Source organism: Phaseolus vulgaris, chromosome 4 (assembly GCF_000499845.2).
Source record: "Phaseolus vulgaris cultivar G19833 chromosome 4, P. vulgaris v2.0, whole genome shotgun sequence".
NCBI classification, from domain to species: domain Eukaryota; kingdom Viridiplantae; phylum Streptophyta; class Magnoliopsida; order Fabales; family Fabaceae; genus Phaseolus; species Phaseolus vulgaris.
Genome location: NC_023756.2, coordinates 34,407,726 through 34,427,131, shown reverse-complemented (window position 1 = coordinate 34,427,131; position 19,406 = coordinate 34,407,726). Strand labels below are relative to the sequence as shown.

The following is a 19,406-nucleotide window of genomic DNA, read 5'->3' as shown; positions in this document are numbered from 1 at the left end:
TATATTTAATTAATAACTAATACAACTTGGAATTTATAACTAATAACTAATAATTTATATATTTGTGTGTATTTTGAATTTTTGTATTATATAATTTCTATTTTCTTAAATTTATATTATATATTTAGTTAGTTGTTAATTACATTTTAATAAAAGTTTTATGTTATGTTAGTTATTGTTACTTTTAGAATAGAAATATCGTGTTTGGATTGAGTCCGGGGGTGTTCGACCCTCGACAAATGTGTGAGATTGAATAGAATACTAATTATTAGAAAATCCTAACTATATTCCAGAATATATAATGGATCGAAGTTGGATTAATGCTGTTCGTATAAGTGATGAGTACGAAAGGGGAGTAGAGGAATTTATACAATTTGCGCAGCGTAACGCGATTATTAGTGGTCATGATGGAGCAAAGATCAGGTGTCCGTGCGTTAACTATTTGAATGGAAGGATACTGGATGTGAATATCATGAGGGAACACCTGCTGTGTGATGGGTTTCTTCGATCTTATACAACTTGGACATGGCATGGTGAATTATTAAATTTACCACGTGTTTCCGTAACTGAGGAATATGTGGGTTCTACCATGGATGAAGCAGTACACGATGATGGAGATGATGATCGATTGGAGGACATGATTCGTGATGTGGGAGCTGAGTGTTTTGCAAAAGCGCATGGATATGAAAGTATGTCAAAAGATGCAGAAACTCCTTTGTATCCTGGATCAACTAACTTCACACGGTTGTCGGCGGTGTTAAGATTGATGAATTTGAAGGCAATAAACGGATGGACTGATAAAAGCTTCACGGAATTGCTCCAGCTGTTGAAGGATATGCTTCCAAAGGGAAATAGTCTACCTAATCGTAATTACGAGGCCAAAAAGATTCTTTGTCCAATGGGTATGGAGTACAAAAAGATACATGCATGTCCTAATGATTGTATATTATACCGGAAAGATTTTGAATTGTTGAAAAGTTGTCCGAGGTGTGGTTTATCACGTTATAAGTTGAAACAAAAAGATGATGATTCTATTGATGACATGGAAAAGCATGGACCCCCAATGAAGGTTATGTGGTATCTTCCCATCATTCCAAGGATGAAGCGTTTGTTTGCAAACCCAGACGATGCTAAGAATCTTAGATGGCATGCAGATGAGAGGAAATGCGATGGCATGTACCGACATCCAGCTGATTCTATTCAATGGAAGAAATTTGATGATGACTTTCCAGAATTTGGTAAAGAATCAAGAAATATCCGACTTGGTTTAGCTACAGACGGAATGAATCCGTTTGGTAATATGAGTACAAATCATAGTTCATGGCCTGTATTACTAGTTATTTACAACTTACCTCCTGGATTGTGCATGAAGCGAAAATACATGATGTTGTCTATGATGATATCCGGTCCGAAACAACCAGGGAATGATATTGATGTTTATCTAAGTCCCCTAATTGAAGATTTGAAGTTAATGTGGGACTAGGGTGTCGAAGTATTTGACGGATTTGCTAATGAAACTTTCAAGCTTCATGCCATGTTATTTTGCACCATCAATGACTTTCCGGCATATGGTAACTTATCAGGTTATAGTGTTAAGGGTCACAAAGCATGTCCAATATGCGAAGAAGACACTGCTTCTCAACAATTGAAACATGGAAGGAAAACAGTATATCTTCGGCATCGGAGGTTTCTTAGAAGTCATCATCCTTACCGGAGGTTGAAAAAAGCCTTTAATGGACACCAAGAGGGTAGTGGTCCACCAACTCCATTAACCGGTGTTGAGGTTTACCAAAAGGTAAATAACATAGACCACACCTTCGGTAAGTCCAAAAAAAAGTCATTTGTGACAAATATTTGGAAGAAGAAATCAATCTTCTTTGATCTTCCGTACTGGTCGAGGTTAGAAGTCAGACATTGTATAGATGTAATGCATGTTGAGAAGAATGTGTGTGATAGCTTAATTGGTACACTTCTTAACATTAACGGGAAGACGAAGGATGGTCTAAATGCTCGTTTAGATTTGATTGAGATGAACATACGCGGCGAGTTGGCACCCATAGAAATGGGTAAGCGTACATATTTTCCCCCAGCCTGTTACACAATGTCAAAAGATGAAAAAATTAGTTTTTGTCAATGTCTAAAGGGTGTGAAAGTGCCACAAGGACATTCCTCAAATGTGAAGAGCCTAGTGTCAATGCAAGATTTGAAGTTAATTGGGTTGAAGTCTCATGATTGTCACATCTTGATGCAACAGTTGTTGCCGGTAGCTATCCGTGGGATCTTACCAAAAAATGTTAGACACACCATAACCCGTTTGTGCTCATTCTTCTCTTCCATCTATTGTAAAGTCATTGATCCCTCAAAACTAGATGAACTTCAAAATGAAATTGTTGTTATCTTGTGTGAATTGGAAATGTTTTTTCCTCCGTCTTTTTTTGACATCATGGTTCATCTAGTGGTGCATCTGGTAAGAGAGGTTAGATTGTGTGGACCAGTGTACTTAAGATGGATGTATCCTGTTGAGCGGTATATGAAAATTTTGAAAGGTTATGTGAAAAATCATTATCGTCCAGAGGCTTCAATGATTGAAAGGTACATAGCTGAAGAAAGTATTGAATTTTGTTCAGAGTACATGACAAAAGCAAATCCAATAGGTGTTCCAGCTAATTCATGGCACCACAGGCGTTCTACAACTAAATGTTTACGTGGTGTGAATATTGTAAGCAAATCTCGATCAGAAGTCTTGCAAGCACATTTGTACATATTGAATAACACAGATGAAGTTGTACCTTACATAGAAGCTCATAAAGCCATTGTGAAGGCAAATAACCCAAGACAAGCAGAGAAATGGGTCTTGATGGAACACAATAGAACTTTCATGCCTTGGTTTAAAGATGAGGTGTTCAAGGATTCAACGGCATCAGAGACCTTGACTTGGTTGGTTGCTGGATTGAAGTTTGATGTCATCTCATGTACAGCGTACGAAGTGAATAATTGTATATTTTACACGAAGTCCATGGATGAAAAGAGTACAATTCAAAATTCTGGTGTTACTCTTGAAGCCGAGTCAATGCAGTTTTCGACTTCGAAAGATACAAATCCAGTACTTGGATCAAAGGCATACTATGGGTTTATAGAAGAGATATGGGAGATTGACTACACTAAGTTTTCCGTTCCAGTTTTCAAGTGTAAATGGATTGACAATAAAAGTGGGGTTAAAATTGATGAATCAGGATTCACACTAGTGGACTTTCGAAAGATAGGGTATCGAGATGAGCCATTTATAATGGTTCAACAAGCATCTCAGGTTTTCTATGTGAAAGATCCTACGTCAGAACATTGGTATGTCGTTTTACACGGGAAAAAACAAGGGGAAGCCATAGATGATATTGAATATGGCGAAACTCGTTCATTCACACCAATGATAACTAATAAAGATGACGATGTACTTGATGATGTACATGCAACCCGTAAAGACCACAGTGAAGGAATTTACATATAAACATTCAACCCATATGCAACATGTAAATAAACATTTAGAATTTTTTGTATTATTTTTATATGATTTTAATTCGATTCACATTAACTAATGTTTGTTACCTAATTTTTTTAACAGAGACATGGATGACGACCAGACTCCAAACAGACCTCGATCTGGACGAGGCAATAGAGGACCTACTAGATTGAAGCGTCTTGCAGTGAGACGTGCTGCTGGTGAGAAGACACATGTTGACATTGACGTCAACACTGAAGTGGCTTTTGGTCCTAAGGCAGATGAGTTTATGAGCTATCTTGGAGTTGTTTCTCGTGAGAGGCTCTCCATTTTCATTAATTCATGGGATGAGGTTTCAGAGGTTGATCGGAACATGCTATAGGAGGATGTTCTGGTAAGCTTTACATTATTATTGTTATCATATAATGCTTTTTAATATTGATTAATTAATTTTAATTTGATGATGTTAGTTTCCAGGCAAACTTTGACATTCCTGATGTGGAACCGCTTCGATCAAAGATATTATCCAATATCGCACTTAAATTTCGTACCTTTAAGTCAAGACTGACTTCGAGATACATTTTTGGCGACCTTAAAGACGAAAATCCATGTTTAAAGTACCAACATATTGATGAAGAGACATGGCGTCTTTTTAGAGAAAGCCGTGAAAATGAGGCTTGGATGGTAAGTGAAGTAACTTTTTTGATTATATAACATTAATAAGTTTATCTTATTTACTTCAGTTTGTTTATTTCAATTATGACAGGATCGTCGGAAGAAAGCTCAAGAGATAGCTTTGAAGAATCTTACCCCGCACGTTATGTCTCGTTCGGGGTATAGAAAACTTGAGCAAACACTGATTGTGGAAAAGGAGAAATCTCAACAGCGGACGTTGTTTGAGAATGTGGAAACAGGGGTCACTTCTCCTCCATCACCACCTTTTCGCCATGTAAAATGGAAGAGGGCCCGAATTAAGAAGTCGGGTGCACCAAGTTCTGAGCAATCCGGGGTTATAATCGAAAAAATTGTAAGTTATTTTTGTTATTTTCAATTTTTTTAAAGCATTAATTATATTAATGATTGAAAATATGGTTTTTGTGTACTCTTGCAGGATTCCTTGGAATCCGACGGTAAATTTGTTGCTGAAGGTCGTCACGATATCCTGGTTGAAGCAATTGGACGACCTGAACACTCTGGTCGTGTTCGTGCCGTTGGACAAGGGGTCGGAATTAAACTTTATTTTGGAGTTTCAGAACGACAGCCATCCTCCTCCTCCAAGAAGGAAACTCGAATGAAGAGTAAGTTACGTGAAGAAATAATGGAGAAGATGAGAAAGAAGACTGATTTGATGTGGCTGGAGATGAAAAAGGAGAATGATCGAATGCGACAAGAGTTTCTATCGCAACAAGTTTGTGCTGAGCCGATTGAACCCCTTGTTAGTCCCACTCCCAAGAGCACAAAGGGGAGTTGTGCGGCTCCTCCAACATCAGGGGATGATATCAATGGGCAGACAGAGGATTGTGAGCTACTGGTAGTGGGCGGCAAACTTCCTCGGGTGGTGGCACTTGGAAAAGTCTATACAAACGCCACCACCTTACATAACGTTCCTCTCTCCCCTGATGTGGCGAAGGTTACAGTTGAAAAAGTACGATTTCCTGATGCTCGTGTTCCACTACCTTCAGATGAGGTAACCACCGTGGCCGATGCATTTCAGACATTCGTTGCCTGGCCTAGAGAGCTCATTCGATCTATGCCCGAACCTCATGTAATAATTTCGTTTCATTATATTATTTTTTATTTATATTTATATATTACATATAATTTAATACAAATGTTGTTTATCTTGTAGAAACCTTTTTAGCCACCAAGTCCGAAAAAGAAGCGTGAGGTTCCAGTTGACGATCCTATGGCTTCCCTACGTCTCATTGCTAGTCAGATTGGCAATGATCCTTTTCCAGTTCCGTGGGATAATACATTTTTTTCAAATCAACACTGAACTGCCACTGATGATTTACAACACAGATTTATCAGAATTTATATCTGGGAAACAGGAGCTCAATATAAGTATAATTCAATTTTTTATGATGTAAGTATCTTTACCTATTATTCAATTTGCTTTATGTTAAATCATTATTGATTATGCTTTAACTAAAAAATTGTAGGTTTTTGCATAGAGTCTGTATCACTGAGGGGAAAGAAAATATGTATGGATTCGTAGATCCTGCATATACTAATCCCGTTGGACCAAACTCAACTGAGACTCAAGCATACATCACTAACATCCTGGAAAAAGAGGGAAAACAAATTTATTTATGCCCTTATATTAATGAGTAAGTTTAATTATATGTCATCAATTATTATTATTTCATGTTTTAAATATTTACTAACTCTTTTCAATGATCATATAGGCATCATTGGCAGTTACTTGTCTTATCAATGGTTGATAAGACTGCTGTGTGGTTCTGTTCCCTACACAAGAAGATGCCCACAAAATTTAAGGATATCATTGATACGTAAGTATAGTATAAACTTAACTTTGTATGTTACTAATTAACCATCTACTAACGAGGTTTTTTGTATTAACCAGTTCATGGCGTGGATATAACATCCTAAAAGGTCGATCCAGTTCAAATAATTTGAACTACATAAGAGTAAAGGTTTGTAATTTTTTTCTTTCTCTATTATCATTGTTTATCAATATACTAACATATTACTTTTTATTGAATTATAGTGTAATAAACAACCAGGAAGCTATGAGTGTGGCTATTACATTATGCAATGGATGATTACCATTATAAGACTAGGTGTTAAAACTGGTTGGAAAGAGGTATATGTTAAATCATTTTTATAATTCTTGAACATATATATATCTAGAAACTAATTTATGTCAACTTTGCAATGCAGTTATTCACAGAAGAAACACCATTGAGTGAGGAAGGCATTTCATATGTTAGAGATTCTTGGTCCACATATTTCATTAATTTTTATAACTCTAGCATAGGTAAACAATAGTGGTTTTATTATATGTAATTTGATCACTTGTAAATGTACATTTTGATGATTTCAATTGATCACTACATTTCTGTATTTGTCTGGCTGGGTTTGATCATTATGCAGGTTATTTAAATATATGGTTTCTGCACAAAACAGAGTGTATTTTAAAAAAAAAATCACTATTTACAAATGCGGTCATTTACCAAGACCGCATTTGTAAATAGTGAATTCGCATTTACAAATGCGGTCTTGGTAAATGACCGCATTTGTAAATAGTGATTTATGAATGCGGTCTTTACCAAGACCGCATTCATAAATCCTAAACCCCAAACTCACTCCCTAATTCAGAATAATATACAAATGCGGTTACCTAAAATGACCGCATTTGTAAATGTGATTTATGAATGCGGTCATAGGACCGCATTTGTAAATTCCAGATTTACGAATGCGTGCTGATCAAATGCGGTTCTATGACCGCATTTGTAAATTGAAAATAACCGCATTTATTTTACATATCTGCACTAGTGTATAGGCAATTATAAATAAAATTATCATCTCATTATAGAAGTTATCATTTAAAATCTTATATTTCAATAACAACTCCATAAAAAATGACTCTACTATTTCTGTTCAGCGTAAGTTTTTAACTTTCATTAACTTCTTTTTCAAGTGAAATTTTTCGTTAATAATATTATATAAAATGATGAGTTAATTATTAGTTTCACATTATAGACAACTTTAAAGTTTTTTCGTACTTTTTTTAGAAAATAATCTATGATAGTTAATAAAACATCACATGTTGAGAATAGTTGCAAAATTAAAGAAATTCCTTCTTTTTATTCGGTGTTTGTAAATAACGACTATGATAAAAGAATTTCTTTTACATAATTTTATGTTAAATTAATAACAATATTAAAATAAATAAATGTCGTAACCATCATCCGACAACCAAACAATTTCACAACAAAAATCTCAAAAACAAGAAAATAAACAAACTGATAATATAATCATAAATGAAATCGTATTTTATAATAAATTATATAATACATAATAATATTTTTAATTTATCTCTTCTCTCAATATCTATATTATGGAATCATGAAGAATATTAGTCTAAGTACGCACAAACTTATGTAAATGGTGGAATTTGTGTGCGTTATGAAAGAAATGAGTAATTTTTCTTTTCAAAAGTAGGTAAGTTTTGTCAATAAGATACGAATTCTATTGTTGAAATCGTATAAATTTAAAATAATTTTGTTTTAATGAGAATGAAGTCGTAAAAAAAGTGACATAATTTTGATTAAATATTAAAATAGTATAAGGTAAAATCGATTTTAATTAATATTTAATTGAATTTGTTGAAATAAAAATCATTTTAGCTATTAAATATTTATTGAAATCGTGATGGATACTAACAACTTTAATTTATGATTGAATAATTTCTGTCTCAGAGTCAATGCACGTAAACAAATACATATTTCATTTATATTTTCAATTAATGTAGCTTTGAAAACTTGAAACATACATTTAATATACATTAAAGAATGCACGTAAACAAATACATATTTCATTTATATTTTCAATTAATATAGCTTTGAAAACTTAAAACATACATTCATGCACTGATTGTGGTTTAGAAAACTTATTGTTGTGTTGAAAATTAATTGGTAATAATTTATATGAAAATATTTTTAAAATGAAAAAAAGGGCTAACAAATTTTTACAAACCCATAAGCGGCCAAAAATAGTTAAAATTGATTACTTTAAAGAAATTGTTTTGACAATGCAAGATTTAGAAGAAAAAAAAATTAAAAATTGTAAAATGTAATGACCCAAAATTTAAACTATTCAAAATTTTATAAAATACACCAAATGTTTTAAATTTGAGAAAAGTTTCTTTGACACTATGAACACTAAAAATATTTGACATTGTTTATAATAATATAATACTATTTTAATTACAAAGTAAAATAAAAATAAATAAATATTAATTTATTAAAATGTGAAGTGTATATTTTTATTATTGAGAGGGTTAATTAACACTCTTTTAAGTTTTAGAAACTATCTACCACAGAAAATAAGTTTTCTAATTATTACCAATTAATTTCTAACACAGAAAATAAGTTTTCGAAACTACACAAAAGTTATTCAATCACAAATTAAAGTGACTGTACCCACCACGATTTCAATAAATATTTAACATCTGAAGTTACTTTTACCCTAACAATCTGAATTAAATATCAGTTAAAATACTGTATGATTTCAATATTTAATCAAAGTTGTTCTATTCTCTGATGATTTTATTTAACCAATATTTGCATAATTTCAACATGATGAAGTCGTCTCTTTTTAACATAGCTTACCTATTTTTTTTTAAAAAAAATATTTTTAGTCGTTTTCGTAAAATTACATCTTTTATGTAAATTTTTCATAATTACACTGTAACATTTACTAAAATACAATGGAATGGAAAGAAAGTTTTATGCAAAAGTAAGAGTAATGTCTTATCTAAAATGTTTTTTATCTATATATTAAAAATTAAAATAAAATGGAAATCAATTAAAAATTGCATATTAGCCGACAAAAGTTAATGATTTTCAATAAGTTATAATTCTTTAAAAAGGTGTATCACACAGTATGAATATGAATAAAGTTGAAACAAAAAGGAAGTTTAATCCAGTAGTTTCAGTATCATTTTACGCCCAAGGGTAAAACTACCTGGTGGCAGTGTTAAGGCTACTTACTTGTCAGCGTGACACTGTCATATGCAAAGTGAAAACGATGTTTTCTAGCACGTCTTTTTCGTTTCGAAACTTTTCTGGATACTATTAATACTATATTACAATTTTTTATAATTAAGTATTCTTCTTGACGGTTGACTTAGGTTGGACCTTGTTAGGTTCCGAGTTAAATTGTCTTTACTTGAATGTTATGGTTATGAGATGTTAACAATTAACAGTGAGGGGAGTTCCATCTGTTGACAATACTCCGACGATCAAGTCAATGGAAATATTCAATTATGAATATCTGAGTAAAATATTTGTATTAGTATAGAGTTACCAGTAAAACTTACCTCTGTTCAAGGTCTCAAGTCCTTTTTATAGTCTTTGTCGACCTCCCTTTAGGAATTTTCAAACAAAAAGATATTTGTTTAACATACGCCTTTATTTTACGGGTACATGCAACATTATCCCTAACAGTTTTTATTTACATTAACAACCACAATAATATTAATGCTTAACTAATTAGGTTACTCTTTCTATTATCGTTCCTTAATTATCCTTTCAATATGGATCCCAACTGTTGGGGCCGACCTCTTGCGGTATTATTGGGCTTTTCACTTATCTGAGGCCGAGCTAGGTACTTCTCTCAAGTGGGCCTGACCAAACGGGTTATGATACAATCCAAGTAGCCAAGAAGATGACCAATGACTCAAGAAAGAATTCACACTTTGAGCAGTCATCTCAACAATCAAGTAAAAGCCCCACCAATATCAGACGGACCTCAGTAGAAGAAGAACTGGGCATAGACCAAAACAACAAATGTTCTTTCTGCTGGTCTTCTTAAAAGACAAAAACATGTTTGAAAATAAATTGGGCACACTTTTGGGGTCCAAATAGCAAAATAGGCTAGAGTAGGTTCACTTAGCATAAAAGGGAGTGTACTTAGTGAAATGGGCTTGTACCAAACCCACTTTTTCAAGACAAGGCATCTAGAATTAGGGTTTTTAACCTACCTTCTAGAAATTATGCCTAAAGGTGTGGTTTTGACTATGATCAACACCCTAGGCAGCCCCTCTCCCTTGCCATTTATACCCTTCACCCATCTTGCCCACAAAGTCACCCATTCCTATAAATAGTGATGGAAACCAAGTAGAGGAGGCTCAAGCCCATGAAGCCCAAGCCCAACAAGGGGCCCAAGCCCAACAAGGGGTCCAAGCCCAACGAATTACTAGGAGCATGGCAAGAGCTTTGGGATAAGAGTATAATAAGATGACTCTTCTTATTTCTTTTGTAGAATAGGGGTGTGGATGTAATAAAAAGGTGTAAGTAGTAAGGGAGTCTAGGGGGGAGTGTAGATAGGAGATTAGGAGGTGCCAAACTAGGAAGGAAAGTCACACTTCCTTCATTGTCTAGATTGGCGCCGAATTTCATTGCATTTGAGGGTCATTTGGATTTGCATTTCAGCACCTCTTAGGCTATAAATAAGGTGCTTGCCTTTGTAAAAAGGAGATTGGAATTTTATAGTAGAGAGACTATACTCAAATTTGGAGAGAAATTGCGAGTCTTGAGTCTTCTTCTTCCTTTGCCTTATCTTGTGAGCTATGGTGAGCTTCAAGTGGCGGCACTCCATCACTTATCTTGGATCAAGGAACCAAGTGGCGTGAAGTGTTCTTCCAATCCTCAAAATCCAGCAACGTCCTTCTATAAGTGTTCTTCCTTCATGTTCTTTCAATTCCATTCGGTAGCTTAGCTTAATTTGTTGTTTCCTTTCATTTTTACCTTTTAGTTTTCTGTTTCCAGCATTGTCTTCCTTTTTCTGTTCGGTTTATCTTTGTGTTCTTCCATTCCTTGTGTTTTGATTCCATTTGACAATATATGGACTTCCATATGAGTCTTGGTTGGTGCTAAGTCTTGGTGAGTTCTTGAATTAGAACATTGATCCAATTCTAAAGTAAGGTGCCATTTATGACCAGCTCAAGTTGCTCCTAAGAATGTCAAAGAATCATGTATTCTTGTAGTTACATTCACATCAAATAGGGTGTCTTGCCTCGTGTATTTTCACATTGAAATTTTAAGTAAAGAAACTTTGCAGGAGTGATTTTGTGAGACTTGTGAGCTCATGTTCGGTCTTAACTTAGATGGGTAATATCTCAAGTGGCGGCTCTAGTTATCTGGGTCTTATCTTGGGTGGGTAATATCCTAAGTGGCGACTCTTGCATCACTCATCTTGGAGTCCCTCTACTCCAAGTGGTGTGATTTCATTTTCTTCACCATAAGCTCTCTTCATCTCTTCCCCTTTTTAATTTCCTTTTACGCATTCCATTCCCTTTCCTCTATGTTCATTCATGTTTGTCTTTAAATTGTTGGTTCTCTTTGTCTATTATCTTAATTTCTGCCCCTTTTTGCATCATCCACACCATATACTTGTGTTTTTCTTTTTGTCCTCTAGAAGTGAACCTTCACACTTACTTAACCATTTGTTTGGGGGTGTTCTACCGAGGCGAAGATCTGCTTTATTCCTAGTTCCGTGCACAATTTTCCCTATTGCCAGCTAGCAAATTGAGTCCCATTATCGAACACTATGTGCCTAGGAATACCAAAATGGCATACGATGTTCTTCCATACAAAATCTAGACTTTGTAGGCAACTGTGTGACTGACTCAGCTTCGATCCACTTAGTGAAATATTCAATGGCGACGATAAGGTACTTCATTTTACATAGGGCTAAAGGGAAAGGACTCAATATGTCTATTCCCCAAGTAATGAAAAGCCATGGACTAGAGATCGATCGCAAATCCTCGGTTGGTGCATGGCACCAGTCAGCGTGCTTCTAACATTGCTCGCATCTCTGCACATACTATTATAAATATAGGCCTTAAACAAGAGGGGGTGAATTGTTTTTAAACTATTTTCGCAAATGTTGAAGGTGGAATGAAAGGCAATTAAGAATCAAAGAAGAAGAAACTAGCTCAGCAGAGAAACAAATTTGTTTTAATATGTTTCTAGAAAATCAACCAATTTTTTATGCAAATCAATCGATTGTTTTTATCAGCAGTTTATAAAAACAAAACTAAACACAAATTTAAAGGAGATAAGGGATAAAAAGATCATACATCAAATTTATACTGGTTCGCTCTTATCCAAGAGCTACATCCAGTCCCCAAAAACCTCTGAGTATTTCACTAAGCAATCAAACACCCTGATTACTAACCACACACCAAAGAGGTGATCTTGAACCCTTCAAGAACACACACCTCTTTTGGCAAACAACACACCACAAATCAGAACCACCCTCTGGATCTGCACAACACCAATTCTTACAAAAATACAAATCAAGATAGAAAAGGAATGTTCTGATATGATTCCAATAGCAAGATAAAGATGTTTCATAGATATGATATGGAATCAACTTGAGTTGGAATATGAATAGGCACTTTTCTAGAATTGGATCAATGTTCTTTCATTCAAGAACTCACCTAAACTTGAGCCACCAAACCAAAACTCATGTAGAAACCCATTTCTTGTGAAATGAACCGATTGAAATGCACAAGAAAGCAAAGGAACCGATAAAAACTACTTAAGAAGGAAATGAACCGAACAAAATAGAAATTGAAACAAATGAACCGAACAAAAGTGCAAGAAAAGCCTAAGGTATGTTTCTAGAATATCTAAGGACATGGAAATGGATGAATAAGATGGAAAAGAGAAGGAAACTTATGTGGTTGGAGTTCTTGGAGGTGAACACGCCACTTGAAGGATGAAGGCTTCAAGATGAGTGTAGATGCCGCCACTTGAGGTTCCAAGATGCACTCAAGATAAGACTAGAAGAGGAGAAGACAAATCTCACTCACTCAATCACCAATTTGGGAGAGTTTCGGTAGTTTCAATATCAAATTCTGTATTTAGAAGGACTCAAGCCCTCCTTATATAGGAAGAGGACTGGTCATGAAGTACATGAAGCTTACACAAGAAGCTATCCAAAAGGTCCCTTGCACATCTCTCACTTTCTAGCGCCTAAAGTGAGTGATGAAGGGTCAATCTACTAGAAAGTTCTAAAACTAATATCTAAAGATGCTTTGACATAAGAGGTATCTTTAGGTTTCCCTCTTAGCACCTTTCCTAAAACTATATTTAAGCATTATTTACAAATTGAAAGAAACTATAAAGAAAGATATTAATTGAAGCCCATTCTTGAAAGCTTGTAGTCTTCTTTGGCTTTAAGCTTGGTCCTCTCTTTATTTAATTTTTCTTTAATTTTTTAGAAGACTAGAAGGAAGAACTTCAAATGTGTGGGTGAATGACCTCTTCCTCCATTGGCAGAATCCTCTCTTATTTGATCTCTATCATACTCCTCGAGTTGGAGAGAATTCGACCATGAATTCTGAATCCCTGCATATAACAAAGTCAGTTTATTAAAAGTTGAATAAAAAGGAAAACATGACTTAGAAGTTGGAAGCAGTGGGAGTTCAGAAAAGGAGGTCCTATAAACAGACCAAGTTGGAAAAATTTGTTTGAGAATGATGATATGTTTTGGAAAAAGTCCCCTTAAATGGTGAAAACCATTAGGAGGTATGAAAAAATCATCCCTAACATTCTTTAACCAAGTTGGTGTTGAAATAGGAACCTTGGGTAATGAAAAAGATAAAGAAGAAGAAAACCTTGGAGGTTCAACTTGAGGCATAACACGAGTCAACATGATGGATTTAGTGGATAAAGTGGTGTGACTCGGTTTAGTACTTACTTCTTTTTCTTTCTCATTTTCTCTTTTAGTTTTCATTTTGATTTGGTCCTCATGAACCTCTTTGGGAGAGAGGGGTTTTAAGATAACCTTGCGCCCTTGGAAGGAAAAAGACATTGTATTGGATAGGCCATCATGTAAAACATGTCTATCATATTGCCAAGGCCTTCCTAAAAGAAGATGAGTTGCTTCCATGGGCACAACATCACATAAAACCTCATCTTTATACTTGCCTATTGCAAAGTTAATGAGGACTTGTTTGTTAACCATGATTTCACCTTCGGTACTTAACCATTGCAATTTATAAGGCTTGGTATGAGAGATAGTGGGTAAGGCTAACTTCTCCACAACTCTTGTACTAGCCACATTAGTGTAAATACCCCCATCAATAATGAAGGAACATAACTTGTTGTTGATAAGACAGCGGGTGTGAAAAATATTTTCTCTTTGAGTATCATCCAAAGATTTTGGAATTGTTCCCAACATTCACCTTATCATCAATAAGTGACCTTCACAAGGACTTTCGCTCTCAATCTCACTTGATGGCTTAGAAGGTGAAGAATGCCTAGATGAATTGGAATCATGCTCACTAACTACTACCCCATTATGCACAAACATATTCCTTTTAGAAGGGCAATTAGAAGCTATGTGACCATATCCCAAACATTTAAAACATTTCTTACTAGACGATTTGATTGGTGATATATGAGTAGAAGTAGAAGACTTAGACTCTTTAGGTGTGAAAGAAGAATCCTTAGAAGGAAGGTTTGAAAAAGACTTTTTATTTTTCCAAGAGTTGTTGTAGTAACCATCATCGGGAGAGTTTTTAAAAGCATTTCTCTTAGCAATTTGAGCTTCAACCTTCATTGCAAGGTGAACCAAAGATCCCAAAGATGAATACTCTTGAAGTTCAACAACATCTTGAATATCCCTTCTTAGGCCACTTACAAACCTAGCTATCATAGCTTCCTCACTTTCTTTGAAATTAACTTTAAGTAAAAGCGTTTCTAACTCCTTAAAATAAGCATCCACACTTAGCGTGCCTTGTTGAAACCGTTGGAGCTTCAACATTAGGTCTTTCCTAAAGTGTGGTGGCACGAATCTAAGGCGCATACACTCTTTCAAATCGTTCCAAGAAACCACGGGAGGTCTCTTGTTATATCCAATGTCTATTACAATACTATGCCACCAATTCATGGCATAATCTATGAATTCTAAAGAGGCTACTTTCACCTTTTGGTCTTCATGGACTTCATAGGCTTTAAAAATTTGTTCACATTTAGCCTCCCAATCTAAATACACATTAGGATCACTATCACCATTAAAGCTAGGTACTTTTACAAAAGAAAGTTGAGGCTTTGCTTCTTGGTGATGTCTTTGTTCACGGTGATGGCTTTCTCCATGGGAATGATGATGATGCTTCCTTCTTCTATAATCTTCTCCATGGCCGTGAGCATTGGAAGAATCTTTGGAAGAATGCCTAGAAGAATGATGTCTATCATGTAAAGAATGGGCAACTCCTTCTTGCTTCAATTCAATCTTGGCCATACGTTCTTGCAATCTTTGCAATGCTTCATCTTTTTGAGCAAGGGCCTTCCTTGCTTCTTTCAACTCATTAAAAACATAAGCCCTATGAGTAGAGCGTGGTTTTGAAGATTCAGCACTTGAATATGTATCCATGATAAAAGAAAACAGCAAACACAAGAGCAATCAAAGTTAAGAAAACAATGTTAGCAACAACAAATATAACAAAGTGCCGAAGGTAAGAGTCACTCAAATCACTCCAAGAAAGAATACTTCCCTTAACCAATCTGCTCTTGAGGCCTTAGTAACCTCAAATGAAAGATGTCAAAGCAAAAGCACTCAATCTCAAAGCCAAGCACCACAAAACTTAAAGAACAATAAAAGACAAACAAAAAAAGGTGTAAACAAGAAAGGCTACACAAAAGGAGTACAAGAGTTATGACAAACATAAAGAATAGTGAAGAAAGACATGCAAGAAAATAAGGTACTCAAAGAAAAGAAAGGCACACAAAAGAGACCTAGAGAAAAGCACTAGACTAGATGAAGAAAACAAAATCAGAACTACTGAAAAAATATTTTTGTGCCAACTGTGCGTGACTTCACAGATTTATGTGGAATTGTATAAAGCGAACTGGATTATGAAATTGTAACCAAAGAAAGTTCAAGATCTTATCTCAACAATGGCACTAGAATTACACAAAAAAAGTAAGCCAATTAATTGCGATAAATTTTGCAAAATCACTGCCAGATTATCGTATTTTTTTCGGCAGAATTACACACTGAACGTATTTCATTTATAATTTTTTTTGTACTTGGAATTTTGATGTACTTCTTTTTTCTAATATTTTATAACACTTTGAAGAACTCAAATCCAAAATTTCAGAAATTTCCAGTAAGCAAATCAATTGCAATAAAACGAAACAGTCAACACGTTTTCAAGAAAACAGAAAACCTAACAGGAATGAAAAACAAAATTAAGAACTAGCAAAGACATAATAGAAATGATTTTTAAGAACTTGTATAGGTCTATTACACAAGTATGAACTCAATACTAAAAAGAAAAGGCACCAAAGGATCAAGAAACAAACATATAAAAATGTACTTAACACAAAATCAAGAAACAAAAATTATCAAAAAAAGGACCACATAGAATTGATAAGACTAGAAGAGGAGAAGACAAATCTCACTCACTCAATCACCAATTTGGGAGAGTTTCGGTAGTTTCAATATCAAATTCTGTATTTAGAAGGACTCAAGCCCTCCTTATATAGGAAGAGGACCGGTCATGAAGTACATGAAGCTTACACAAGAAGCTATCCAAAAGGTCCCTTGCACATCTCTCACTTTCTAGCGCCTAAAGTGAGTGATGAAGGGTCAATCTACTAGAAAGTTCTAAAACTAATATCTAAAGATGCTTTGACATAAGAGGTATCTTTAGGTTTCCCTCTTAGCACCTTTCCTAAAACTATATTTAAGCATTATTTACAAATTGAAAGAAACTATAAAGAGAGATATTAATTGAAGCCCATTCTTGAAAGCTTGTAGTCTTCTTTAGCTTTAAGCTTGGTCCTCTCTTTATTTAATTCTTCTTTAATTTTTTAGAAGACAAGAAGGAAGAACTTCAAATGTGTGGGTGAATGACCTCTTCCTCCATTGGTAGAATCTTCTCTTATTTGATCTCTATCATGTTCACACATGATACAATCTCAAATTGAAAGAAGAAAATATAGTGCAATCCTATTTCATTCTTAGAAAGAATCCAATGCCTTAAGCAATCTTGGAAAAACTTGATTTGAAATCTCTTAAGTGAGTAACAACCAGGATCGCAAAAAATTATATAAGCTCCAATTAGTTGTTAAAAACATTTAATGCAGAAGCCAAATCAGTTTTGAATCAATTAAAACAAATTTAACAAACTTAACAAATTTAGTTAGGAATTTCAAAAATCAATCGGTTGATTTTTCGAAACAACCGATTGAATTGGTTTGACAACAAAGTCAACCAAAGTCAAAAAATTCCAAATCTTTTCGAAAAACCCCTAAGTGTAAAACAACCAGTTGAATTGAGAAAACAACTGGTTGACTTTTCACTTCTCTTTGAAAACACATCTTTTTCAAATGGATTAAAATCAAACAACCTTGGATCAATTCTATGAGTGGATTACAAATTTAAACTACCCAAAACCAACACACACAAGCAGCAAAAAAGTCTTCAAGCCATCCACTTAGATTTGGAGACATCAAAGCCAATATTCAACACATACTTCCTGCAATCTTCCTTCATCGTTGGCCAATAATACCCTACTCGGATAACCTTTACGGAAAGGGCTCGTCCGCCAATGTGGTTGCAAAAAATGCCCTCGTGAAGCTTGGACATTATCCGTGTGCATTGGTCCCCACTTATGCGAGTGAGAAGTGGGTGAGTGTAATAATAATGAAGGAGGCGACCATCTACCAGGGTGTATCGGTTCACATTTCTCTTGACGATCTTGGCCTCCGTGGGTTCAGAGGGAAGTAACTCGTCGATGAGGTATTGCATATACGTTGTTAATCAAGTACCTGTGACGCTGATCTGCATAACCTCAAAATGGTCATCCTCAGGAAGCTCATGGATGGTCATCCTTGGTGCTTTCAAAGTTTCTTGGATTACGGATCGATGTCTTCTCCCCCTTTTCAAGATGATCTAAAAGACCCCAAGATGGTCATTCTCCAAGGGCCCTTCATCGGTTGTCCTTGGTGACTTCAAGGTTTCCTGGATTACCGACCTTTGACGCCCTTCTTTCCCTGAGCTTGCTAACTTAGAAAACAGGTCCACCCGAGAATTTTGTTCTCTAGGAACATCAACAAGGTTAAAAGCGAAGAAAGTTGTTCTTAAGATCTTTACATACCTGAGGTACGAGGCTAGTTGTGGGTCCTTAGCTTGATACTTGCTAGTGACTTATCCTGTTACGAGCAGCGAGTCACTCTTTGTTAGTAAGCGTCGAGCTTCTAATTCCTTTAGTAACAATATTCCTGCTATCAAAGCTTCATATTCAGCTAGATTATTACTCGCCTTAAACGCAAACCTGAGAGCCTTCTCTATTAAAACTCCATTTGGTCCTTCTAGAATAACCCCAGCCCCACTCCTTGCAGGTTAGAGGACCCATCAATAAAGAAGACCCATTAGAAATCATTTGGATCGAGCTCAAAGTCTTTGGGTGAAAGCTCTATCATGAAGTCCACATATACTTGGCCTTTAATTGGTGGCTCATAGTGTATGTCAAATTCAAATAATTCAATCGCCCATCGCACCATCCATCCTGCAATGTCAGGCTTTAAGAGAACCTTCCAAATGGGTAAGTTGGTCATTATAATCACGGTGAAACTTTGAAAATAATGGCGAAGTCGCCAAGCCGTGAATACCACTTGTAGAGCCGCTTTTTCAATAGCTTGATATCGAACTTCTACCCCTCTTAATACTTTACTTATGAAGTAAATTAGCTTCTACATCTTCCCCTGCTCCTTCAAAAATGATCGAGCTGATGGCCCAATCTGTCATTAAAAAGTACAAACGAATAGGGATTCCTGGAGTAGGCTTGCCAAGAACCGGAGGATTAGCCAAGTATTCTTTTAACTTGGCGAAAGCCTTTTTGCATTCATCAGTACATACGAAACGATCGTTCTTCTTGAGGAATTGGAAAAAAAGATATCTCTTATCGTCATTGGCTGATAAAAAGCGTGATAAGGCGGCCATGCTCCCAATCACTCGTTGCACTTCCTTAACATTGGTTGGACTTCTCATCTCTATGATCGCCGCACATTTATTAGGGTTTGCTTCTATCCCTCTTTCGGTTAGTAGGAAGCCAAGGAACTTTCCTGCTTGAACTCCAAACACACATTTAATAGGGTTGAACTTCAAATTGTATCCCGCTATTATGGCGAACAGCTCCTCCAGG

At 35.3% G+C, this 19,406-nt stretch overlaps 1 long non-coding RNA gene across 1 annotated transcript; it reads left to right on the top strand.

Annotated features, from left to right (window-relative positions):
- Positions 1-5,421: 5,421 nt before the first annotated feature.
- Positions 5,422-6,605, top strand: LOC137836484 (uncharacterized). Its single transcript, XR_011085302.1, has 4 exons — positions 5,422-5,579; positions 5,656-5,823; positions 5,902-6,006; positions 6,081-6,605. It is a non-coding gene; the product is annotated as an uncharacterized lncRNA (long non-coding RNA).
- The last annotated feature ends 12,801 nt before the right edge of the window (positions 6,606-19,406 follow it).